The 12,050-nt window shown below is 41.2% G+C and overlaps 1 protein-coding gene across 1 annotated transcript in view; it reads right to left on the bottom strand.

Annotated features, from left to right (window-relative positions):
- MBD5 (methyl-CpG binding domain protein 5) overlaps nucleotides 1–12,050 on the bottom strand; it is a 139,165-nt gene that overhangs the window by 90,321 nt on the left and 36,794 nt on the right. The window contains exon 2 of the mRNA XM_050711630.1: nucleotides 1,506–1,603. The gene's annotated coding sequence lies outside the window, so the exon portion shown is untranslated. The remainder of the gene's footprint in view (nucleotides 1–1,505; nucleotides 1,604–12,050) is intronic.

Here is a 12,050-nt window from a genome sequence, read left to right as displayed (position 1 = left end):
ACTTATGTAAGATGACACTCAGCAGGAAGTAAAACACAAATACATTGCACACGCTACATAAACGGGGGACTTCATTTCTGTAACAGGGAAGTGAGACACGCGTCTCTGCCCCTGGGTGTCCCAGCCCTGAACCTCTGTCAGCCAGGTCCGAGCTTACCGCACAGTTCCAAGCATTCCCTATTCATACTGCTTGAAAAATCAGCAATAAAGATCTGCAGAGCAAGATCTTTCACAGCAGACCGGGGCTGCCCAGCCATGCATAAAGCAAGAAAATTAGTTCTGAATACCAAACAAACTTTGCACCAAGTAGCTCCGTTTTTACTATATGGCATCACATGGTGTCGCACTGCAGGTGAAGAGAGTATCACTGGTGCCACAGCATCCTAACAGCACAAAGTTTTATTCTTCAGATAAATAGCCAATGAAAGCCATTCAAAGTTCAGACTTTGAGAACTAAGTAAGAAGAACTAAGTTCGTGAACTTATCCCGTCCTCCTATTCAAAAGGATTTCACACACTTCGTTTGGAAAGTCTAAGATGAAGTTGCTGCATTCATGAGTTCAAAAATGAAGCTGTACCCTCATTTTGGACTTGTCTACTAAAACAAAAAAAGGCAAATATGTAAATTTCAAGTGAATTAAAGTGCCCCATTAGGAGTTCAATTATATTCTGAAATTACATCTTAATTGGTTTGCTCATAGCTGAGCTGTACAGCCAACCAAAAATCTACTACCATATAATCATCACTAAATTTCAGATATTGCCACACATTAAATTAACAGCAGATAATGACTGGGAAAATTAGCTCTATTTCCATAACAGAAATATTCTTCCCACATTACCTGACGTGTCGCATATAGTTGGTTTCATAACAAATAGACAAAATAATAGACAGGGAACTCTTCTGAGTAGCTGACATCTCTTCTGGTGATTAAAAGTCCACATACCCAAAATGCCCAGTTCAAGTACAGTGGGCATCAGATTCATGTCTCTAATTAACTAATATCTAAAAAGAAGTTGTATCTCTAAAATCCCACAGAAAACTTTAACAGATTGACCACCGTTTTACTGAGTGCCTTGCTGGCTTTTTCGCCCTGCTTAACTCTTTTTTTGAAAAGTAATCCCCACCCTGAAATACTCTTCAGATTTCGACATATAAGGTATTCCTGGCCACGATCAGTATCACACACAGATATTGCAAATGATCTGTGGTACAAAAAAGACTCTTGCTAAAGAAAGAATAAGGAATAACTTTAATAATATTAAATGCACAAAAAGCAAGCTAAGGATTCACATTCCTGTAACTGAAAAAACATGAGCACCTTTCATACAGCTTATTTTTCACATTAGCAGGATAAATAAACTCACTAGAAAAAAACTTTAAACTTTTGGAAGCGAAGCCAGGCTCCTGTACGCCAGCTGCTGTTACTTTATCTTATTTTTGAGTACAACAAGTATATAACTTATTACTCGTATACAAATGCAAAATACAGATGTTTTACTTACCTTTGCTGTCTGAAGGAAACAGATTTCAAAGATCTTGTCTGTAAATGATATATTCTTCAATATTTATACCTCCAATGACCACCATCGTCAATAAGGATCTGAAGGAAAACGCCACAAAACAGCACATAAGCCAGGGTAGTTGCAACTAGACTTAGATTTTTAGAATCTATTCATCGAGAAGGCACAAGCTACAATAGCGTACTGTATACAACACGTGAATTTATTAGGTGCTGCTAAAAACAACCAGCGTGATAGCCATTCCGTGGGAAGGCATTTATCTACTTGAGGTGTATCGCAATTAATCCACGTTAATATATTTAAGGTTAAATACGCGAAACTTAGGGAATTCACTGTTTTCACAAGAAAGTAATGACGCCAGTAATCACTCCATGAGTTAGAGATTATGAAAGAGAAACTCCGCTGCAACACGAGACCAAGTTTGATACCCGCTGCAAGTCAACACTCCCAGCCCCAGCGCACACAAACTTAAGCCCCGACTGTATCTGTGGAACCACCGCGTGCTGCGACACTGCTGAAATCTTTCAGTCTTCATTTAGCAACAGATGCCATTAACTAGAAGGCTAATCAAGTCAAAAAGCTTTTGTCTTGTAAATAATTTTATCCTCTCCTGAGCGGCTTCCATTTGGTTCTCCTTTCTCGGGTTGCAGAGGAATCCCACGCTGGGCAAGGGCAAAGGAGAAACTTAGGCTGACTTCGGCCAGGGTAGGACCAGAGCAACAACAAAACTCAACAGAGGCAACTCATTCATCTTGATTTTATTTTATTTTTTAACATGATTGATCTGTTTACTCGTTTCTTTCTTTGCAAGCCTGGACCATCCAAGTGTCAGCAGCCAGGACACGTGGGGAAGGTGATCGGATCACTTAGCGCTCTCCATGGACCATCCAGGCTGCTAGAGCCAAAGTAGTCAAATGCCTCAAATACCAAAAAGACTAAAGTTTACCTTTCTCAATGGATAAATAATTTCATCTCAGCTTCACGGTAATACTTTATCTGAAATGACCATGTTTGTTTCTTCTGACGTAAATCAACACCCCAACGCCCATCAGCTCTGAACAAACACCTTTCAAATTGACTTCCTCAAAACAAGTTACCAAACACTTAAACTGACACTCCCTCTCCTTTTTCTACTGCTCCAAGAATTTAAAATAGAATATATATAAATATATATTAGAAAAATAACCATCAGATCTGTCCCTGAAATAAGTCGTATAGGCCACCAGGATTATGCTAGCTCTTTTTTTCTAATGAAGAATATGAAAAAGAAATTGGATGTACGCTGCGCGCCTTCATGCTTGCCAAGCTCCGAGCTGACGGATTGCTCTCGGGGAAGGTTCCAGATAGAAAATCACCTTCTCAGGGTATTAAAAAGTGGCCGCGCAGGAACTGAAAGCGACCCTGCTCCAGCACACTGCCACCACGCTTTCAGCTACCACCTACCATAGGGTCGAGGGGTAGGAGAGGAATGGAAAAAAGCGTTTCCGAGAACCTAAGGCTAGCGAAGGGCCCCGAGGGGCAGTGAAGGAGGCTGTCGAAGCAGGCTGTGCGACAGCCCTGGGGACAGCCTGCTCCTGACACTCGCTGTGGGCTCCACGGAACTGCTCCGTGGCCACGACATCAGGGAAGGTGACAGGACAGCAAACCCCAACCAATGCCATCGGTGGCTTCTACCTCAGTAGGTCTGCGTGCTGTGCAGGCATGGCATAGGCCTGGCTTCAGCTGTACTTGCCTTGTTTTATACACCAAACCAATACAGTCAGAGGGCTGGAGTGGTGTGGAAGCCAAAATGGAATCCATCAACAGATCAGTTTAACAGGCTCCGAATGGAAAATGCCGCTCAGTGGCTCGGGAGCAGAAAGCCTACCTTCCGCCAGTCGGGTCTGGGGACGCAAGCCGCACAGAGGGCTGGAGGAAAAAACGTGCTTTAAAGGGAGAACACACACCGCGGAGCAACTGCGGGGAAACAAATACAACCTCTCATTGTGCCACTTGAAACAATCATTTTTCAAAGCGGTTCAGAATCCGTGAGTTGTTTTCCCTAAAAGGGACTTTGCACATCTAATACGGTGTTGAGGCTTTCTATCAATTGCCCATTAAACTCAGCCTCCAATTTTCTTAAGTTGAATCATGTCCAAAGCTCCAGAGAATTTTTAAACGCCACTGAAAAGATTTTGTTTGCCTGGCGAGTAGCTCGTTCTCACTTTGCTGTTCGTATTGATGGATGCTCCTTTTTCCTTTTTCTCGTTGGCACTGAGCTGCACAACTGAAATCCAGACCCTTGAACTCCACTCCCATTGCAGATGTTATTCCTGCTCTGATTTAATCGTCTTTCTCTCCTACAAAGCTGCAATAATTGTGAAGATATCATTAATTCTGTTCTAATAACCTCATAGCCTTCTGGAAGGAGTTGGAGCGTTGCGTTAAAGGGAAAAAGTTTCTTCTGTGTTGAAGCATGTTTCAGGGGAAGCTTGTAAACCTCCTGGGGCCTGCTCATTTTACTGCATAGTACCAAACACTGAGTTATTTTTTCCTTCATATGATTTTTCATATGATTTTATCATCATCTTAGCAGCCAGGAGGAGTCAATATAATCTCATCTCCCACTACGTGAATTTACCAATGAAATTAAAATATTGTTTCTTCTTAACAGCACGTTATCTTATTTACAATATCTGATTCACGTATGTCATTTGACACTGACACAAAGGAGACACCGTTACGTGGCACTGGAAATAAAGGGACGCTCATAAACAAGACTCAAAGCAGGCATTTTCCATCTTAAGGAAATTCTACATTATCTTTTCCTTAAGTTCTCTAGCACCTTGCTTTGAATGTTGTTCCTCTAAATATCCCGGAGTATGAAGATTTGGTTCCACACGACTCTGCACACTCGTCTGGTGCCAACCCACAAAACATATGTCTCTGCTCAAATGCAAGAAGCTGTTTTGATTTTTTTTTTTTTTTTTTAATTTCTTCCTGGACTGGAGACAAAGCATTTTATTTAGATACAACTCAACATTTACATTCTTCCGAGACACAGAACTTTCTAAATCCCTGAATATATTTTGTTAGCTTATTCCCAAATAGCAACTTCAAAGAAGCTAAACCATCTGAACACATCATAATAAACAAAGCAAATGCTCATCAATCACTGGGAAATATAATAAATTGGGTTTAGATTTTTTTTTATGTTTGTGGGTGCTATTAAGTCTTAAAACCCTCAGATTTATTTTTAACTTAAGTATTTTATTGCACAGCTATGTGAAAACATCAATATGTTTTTCTAATGTCGTTAGCTTTCCATTTGTTCCCACCGTAAATAGTTCCTGTACTCTATTTCTGTATTATTTGGGATAAGGTACATTTTCCGCTATAAATATTGTTGAGGCAGAATAAAGTATTGTTCAAACATTTTTACAAAGTAACTCAAACTCCGAGCGTTACAGGAGTAGACCACCCTGATCCCTCGACTGGGTTTCGGCCCTGTCCGGAGCTCCGAGGAGGAAATCTCGCTGCTCTTGGCCTCGTGCTAACCGTCCGCATCCACCCCGCGCCGGGAGTTTGCCTTTAATTAGAGTATCACAAAAGCAAACAAAAGACACTGTAACCTCAGGAATTAAATATTTGCATTTGCTTCAGCAAATTAGCTTCTTGAAAGAGCCAAATTCTGCAACGGCATAAATCAAAAGTAACTTTGATGAAGTTACATGCGTTACTTTAAATTACACGGACTGAAAAACACACTTGAGCTTCATACAGATGTTTAGGCACTAAGAGAAACCCATTAGCTAGAACAGGTGCAGAATTTCATACCATTTGCTTTTAGATAAGGGAATAAGCGGAAGAGACACTGCTACACAAACGCTCCAAAGGCTTGCAGTCTCCATCAGTCACTTGCCTCGGGGAGGTACGTTGCTGGTAGTTGTAAGAAAAAACCTGCGCTGTTACAAAGATTATTTCACCCCAAGATAAATGTACATAGAAAACGTTAGAAACTGGCATGTATAATACCCTTGTGTAGTTGTATGCAAGTAACTAGAAGTCTTTTCTGATTTTTTTTTGTCACTTTTTTAAAGTGACAAATTTAAGGACTAGTAGGTTTGAAATGCACGGAACAGAGCTTTGTTTTCCAGCTTTCTATTTTTTTTTTTTCTAAGACACACACATACGTGTACTGGGAAACACACCTGATACATGCAGTGGAACAGGAAGACAGAAGCAGCACGAGCAGCGCACAAAGCACAAACCCAGAACACGGTTACAACCTCTTGGTTTAGAAGCCACAGGATGACTGAATTCAGTTACAAAGGCATGCCATTGGAAAGCAATTAGGGAAAAATCATCAAATTTATTGTTTCACAACGATGCAGAAAAGGCAGCTTCAGTGTTTCTTTTAAATTAATAGATTAAAGCAAGAAATAAATAAACGATGCCTGTCTTCTCTTGGTTTTGTCAGAGTGCAGCAAGCGCTAGTGAGATCACCTAACTGATGACCGTTCCAATACTCTCTCAAGAACGAGCTTCGTCCTGCTTTTAGCCATTATTTACCATTTTACTGACACCAATATAACAGAACTTCCTGATCAGCGTTAGGAAAAAGAAAACGTTTTAAGTGAAAGTTCAAGAGCCTCCCGAATCCCGCCACCAGCACGCTGCAGGAGGGAGCACAGGTAAATCCTCCACTGAGGCCGCCTGACGTGCAGCCATGCCCTGGAGGACAGCAAGACCTCAGGCTGTGCATCTCTGGAAACTATAAAAATACCTGAGCCTGTTTAAAGCACTGCATAAACTACAGAAAAAAAAAAAAAAAAAAAAAAAACAAACAACAAAACCCTGTAAAAAGCCCTGAAAGTTTTGAATCAATTTGCTTTGTGTCTCAGCGGCCTCTGAACGGGGCCGCCCTACCAATGCCTGTCCCATGGGCAGCGATGGGAAGATGTAATCGAAATTGTGGTGCTACATCAGATAGGAAGGAAGGGGAGAGGCTGAGAGACCGGAGCACAGAAAACCTGGCAGAAAAGCCCTGCTGGGTGACGGACACTAACTCTCACCCAGTCCCAAACCATAAGGGCTCTGGGCCTCAGCTCGCACACAGCGCTGCAATTCATTAGCTTACAGACTTTGAACATCCGAAGACATACACACACAAAATCACGAGAACCAGGGCCACGAACATCCGAAAACATCTACACACAGTCACGAGAACCAGGGCTCTGGTCTTACAGGCCACCTCTGAAGGAGCCTAACATTTTCACATTGCTCGTGCAATTGTGTCAAATCCTGCTTTTAAGAAGTGCAGAAAAAAACCAAACCATTAGCCTTTGGCCTGAATTGCGTACTTGAACAGAATTCCCAAAGGCTGACGAACGCTGAGTAACACCCGTCCCAAGGAGGACAGCACCGCGAGCTAACGGGACCGAGCCCCGTCGGTGTCTGGTGCTGGCGTGCAGGAAGGCTGCGGCTGCAGAACTGTGCAAGGCTTACGTCTACTGTGATACAGGGGGGGAGTATCAGAGCTAAAATATATATATTTTAAAATGGAACTAAATGGAAATGGAACTAAATGGAACCCAGCACCAGACCTTTTCAAAGTGGAGTTTAAGGTCGGCCTTTCACCAGGGGCTTGCTGCCTTGCAGCTGCCCTCACCCGAGGGGCTCCGGTGGGCTCGGGCTGTCCCCTCGTGCCAGCCCCCGGCTCTCAGCAATTGTTTTTTCGTTTTTTCAAGCTCTGAAAATGAGTAGGGTTTATTAAATATACAGTGTATTTGTAATTAAGCAACCATTGTTGAAGTAATGAGATCCATGAGATCTATTCACATTTCACCCAAGTACTCTTTTGTAGCCCGACTTATTAAAATATCAGCTGAGAGATCAGTCACACAAACCTCACCTTTCACTGCTCAAATCTGTCGAGGCCTTATCTACAACCTCACAAAAAAATGGTTTTGACCATTTAAAAATTTCCAAACACAAGAGAAAACACTTTGCATCTACATCGCCATTCATCCAAGCACCTAGTGTATCTTAAAATACACTCTCAAATGTAATTTATTTCCCAAGTCCTGTGAAGATGGCAGAATTCTTACTTTACTAACCCAAAACTGCAGCGGAGTGATTTAGTGACCTCCTCAAGTTCCTGGTACGTTGGTGATAGAGATGGAAACAAAACACAAAATTTCTGTCAACTGTAATCTTGCCGTTATAACACTGTGAAGATGGTTCAAAGTCTTCCGAAAATGTGAAACCACACACATCACAAAAAGTGAATGAAAGGAATAGAAATACTATCTAGATTTTATTTTTGGATTGCAGATAGAAAACAAAATTATTTTTTGTAACTGTGCAAGCATTACTGCGCTTTACAGAGCAATGTTCTTCCTCTTCTGTTTAGATGGCTCCACAAATATTCACCTCCGATTCGTGGCAGTTGATAGTCCTCTAACAGCCTTTTATAGCTCCAGGGCAGCCTATGCCTCTAACAAATCTGTAGAGAACTGATGTTATAGTAATAATTTTTCTAAACATAGAACTAAAGGCTGAAGGAAGTCTATTATAGAACCGTAGATACAAACCTTTGGTTTTTGAAAGGCTATTTCCTATCGGTACTTCCATTTACAACTTACAAAGGTGTTACAAGTGGACTGAAGTTCTATTTTTGGGTGACGTTAAGAAAACTATGCGCTGACATTAACTATTATAAAATAATTAGTGTTCTTGTGCTTTCAGACACCGTATACCAGAAATCATGCCACTGAACCAAAACTGAAAGGATCCTGCACAGCACATAAAACCCTGACATCTTTTCAGGGACTATCTTTGAAAACAGAAAAAAATGGCAGCGTCGAGCCTCAATTGTTTGAAGAAAGATTCTTCTCCAAAATTAAATTAGAAACATTTAGGAGAGACACAAAATGCTAGAAATTTAACAATGTATGAATCTGTGGTGATTACGCAGCAGGAGAACAGCAAATCCATCTCTCTACAGATATGCCTCTCGTTTTATTTTCTGTCTTCTTTTAAGAACAGAAAATGCAATCAAATGCAACAGAAAAACTGTATTAATTAGCTGATATTGCAAGGGTTTCCATTCAACAGTATCTTTCCATTCATTTAGCTGAAGCTTAATTACTCAGTGCAAACTGCAAAGCTTTATACCACGTTTCAGAAACCAAAAGGCAGAGTGCTACTGTTTTGTAGCAAACTGGGTACCAAAAGAGGAGGGCTGCAGGGATATCACTAGAGCACCGATAACGCACCCGATAGCGCCAATAATGTACCCAACAGCACCAATACCGTGCAGTATTCTGGATAGCAACAGCCCTCTTTAACCTCTAGCCAGACTCTCAAGAGAGCTCAATACCCTGTTGTGCCAGATGACTTTCCTACCTGACATAAAAAACAAACAAAACCAACCAAAAACCTAAAAAAACCCCACAAACATGAAAGGAAGAGGCACGTGGGGTCACGGCACTGCAAGAAACAGGATGGCAAAGGCAGCTGGAACGCAGCGTGGGTATGTGTGCATATACAGAGCTCCTGACGCGTGGCAGGAGATTCAGAGCAGGACACGGCTAAATCCTCAAATAGCATTCCAGGTAGAAGATTTAAAATGGAAATTCTCCCCCTTAAATTCATTTCATCAAATGCGCTGCTTTTTCCATTCTCTGATATTCACATAATGAAACAGAAGTGAAACTGAAAGAGGAGATAATTATTAAAACAAGAGTCACTGGGCTTCCACGTGCAACATACCCAGAGCTGTACAAATGGGTGAGCTGCACAAATAGGTGGGCTGCTCTGCCTGCGCAGGGGTACTGCCGAGGCCGAGGCCTTCCCCTGCGTTTGCACAAGTCTGTGTTCTCCCAGTCATTGCAACTGACTTAAAAACATATGTTTCTATGGATGTGTAAAAACACTCAGTTTATATACATTGCAGTAAGTCTTGGTGAAATTGAAAGACTCCTGTCTTGGGAACTCATGCACAGCATCCGCTTCAAAATTTAACACAACTAAACTAGCTGGCTTGACACCAGTAAGTCAAACTACACGGGTGTTTCCATGAACTTGTGAATATCTTACTAGATTTTAAAGAAAGGAACCAGAAGGAAAGAAGGGCTATGAAACATGCTACAATAAAATTTGAGAACTGCAGCTATCAGGATTTATTCCTGCATGTTACCTTCAATAGGCAACTGCTAGTAAGTGCGTACAGTTTCCCAAAACAGGGAGTATTTGTGCCTATGTTTTATCATCTCTAGTTCTCCAACAGATTTCTCTTTTAACGGAACTCCCAACTTACTTTACAAGTGCTCCAAAACCCTACAAGACTTACCAGACGCATTTCTTTATATTAAGAGGGCACGTTCACCAAACTGAAATCGAGTAAGACTTTTTGTAAAGATTAAAACGTTTTTAATGTGTGTATGCAAATACATAAGCCTGACCCCACTCTGTCAGCCTCATATATACTACTGCTCTGCTTTCCCTTTCCCCTGACGTCTGGAAAATAGGATGGACAGAAGGGCCGCCCACCTCCTGAGGCAAACACGCTACCAGCTGCTGCCAGGGATACCGAAGAGGAGGCACCGCAGGTTCTGACAATGGGAAAAAAAACAAACATGAAAGGTAAGGAGAAGCAGATGAAAGCCGGGGACATGCCCTCAATACCAAAACCTCTCATTGTCTGAGCGCTGCTTTGAAAAAGACCCCTAGAACACAGGAAAGGTTTTTCTAAAGACAAGGAACAGCTCTCAAAAGCAGGAATTAAACAGGAAATGACAGGAGAAAACAATTCTCTAGCTGGTCAGGTAAACCGGTGCACGCTTTGTGTTTGCTTCTAGAAATGCTAGAGAAAAGTTGGGAAAGTGATTTTTTTTATCCTGCTGTACAAACTACATATATTAACGTATGCATATGTTAATTATTTGGATATGTTTATATATGCATATATTAATACATATATGCTATATATACATAAACGTGTAAACATCCATCCAACGTTTAAGCTCAAAGTACAGACCATATTTACTATTTCTTTTTCCTCTGCTAACATAAGAAAGATTTGTGGCCCTCCCCTAATTACAGTGCTTTTAAAAGCGCATACAAGTATCCCGTTCTGATTGATTGCTATCAGGAACAATGAGCATCATTTTCCAAAACTTCATTTCTTCCTTCTGCCAAACTTAGATCAGCCGCTATTTAGCTGATGATTCAGGAGCATCCACAGAAGGCATCAGTAGCAATTTAGTTACATGGGGCTAATTTAATAAAAAATACCTTGTAAGATGATTGCATTACTAACAGAAAGGAATTTATCTTCCTTTTCAACTGTGCATGCAGTATGGACAGATCAGTCCCATGGAACCTGCAGATCACTAGGAAACTTCAGAATACTTCTCAAATGCAATGATGTCATTTTTTTAATAAGTGAATTTATTTGAAGTTATGCTTGTATTCTTTCCTTGCTTAAATAAAAGATAAAATCCTACCTTCTTGAAAGACAGATTTGCTAGACACATTAAAAAGCTTTAGTAGTTTTTTCTTGGTTGTTTTTAAATAATAAAAGTCATAATTCTGGATGGACGTTGTGTTTTTTTATTTTTTTATTTTTTATTAAAAAAACCTCATTTGGCAGCCAAATTTATTGGAGGGGAGATTAACAACAGTGTTTCTGTGTGTCAAACCTACTGTGCCATTTAATCAGCTTAGTTGGGCTGTAGATTTGCAATATTAATGAAGTGGACTTGGGCACCAGGCATGGCTTGTTGCTGTACAGCTCCAGCTCGGCACCCAGCCTGAGTCGTGCTGTCCAACACCTCTGGTTAAGACGCATTCAGTTAAGAATGCATCTCTATTCTTCTGTAGAGGAAAGATCATCTTCTATTAAAGGCCCTGGCGACGTAGGCAACTTCTGAATGGACCTTCCAGCTCTGAAGATGCCTCTAATGCAGCTTTAAAAATTCTGGCTTTCGCCTGCTGTTCCTTTTGATATTTCTGCCTTTATCAGTTTGGTCTCCGTCATTACTCTTTCCATCTTATCATTGCTAAAGAAACGCTTTCACAGAGACTGCCTTATTCCTCCGAAGGCTTGGAGAAGCACCTCTCTGTGTCAGTGGCACCATTATCACACGGCGCCATCTCCACAACAGGCTCATGGACAATTAAGCCAGAAGCAGATAAAAGCAATATTTCCTTCCTGCTTGGTTGAAATGGGGTTTGGAAGTTCTTTGTAAAGAAAATGACCATATTAATTTTTAAGACACCCCCCAGGACAACCACAACCATCACTTCCCTGTCTCACAGTCGTCAGGAGGAATTACAAGGATTACGTTGCTTAACTTCCTTAGCATCCAGACGTATCAGGTATGCAGTTTGTCTCTTCGCAGTCTACCAGCAGGAGTATTCATAGTAAATGCTGTTTTATGGAAGTAATTGATAAGACAGGTTACTCTCCAAGAAAGAGAGATGAAGTGTCTGCATTCCTGCAAGGCCCTCTTGGGGCAGCAGAGAGGCATCGGAGTCCAA

The sequence above is a fragment of the Cygnus atratus genome, chromosome 6, assembly GCF_013377495.2.
Source record: "Cygnus atratus isolate AKBS03 ecotype Queensland, Australia chromosome 6, CAtr_DNAZoo_HiC_assembly, whole genome shotgun sequence".
NCBI lineage: Eukaryota > Metazoa > Chordata > Aves > Anseriformes > Anatidae > Cygnus > Cygnus atratus.
Note: the sequence above shows the minus strand (reverse complement) of the source record. Positions and strands in the feature narration are given on the sequence as shown.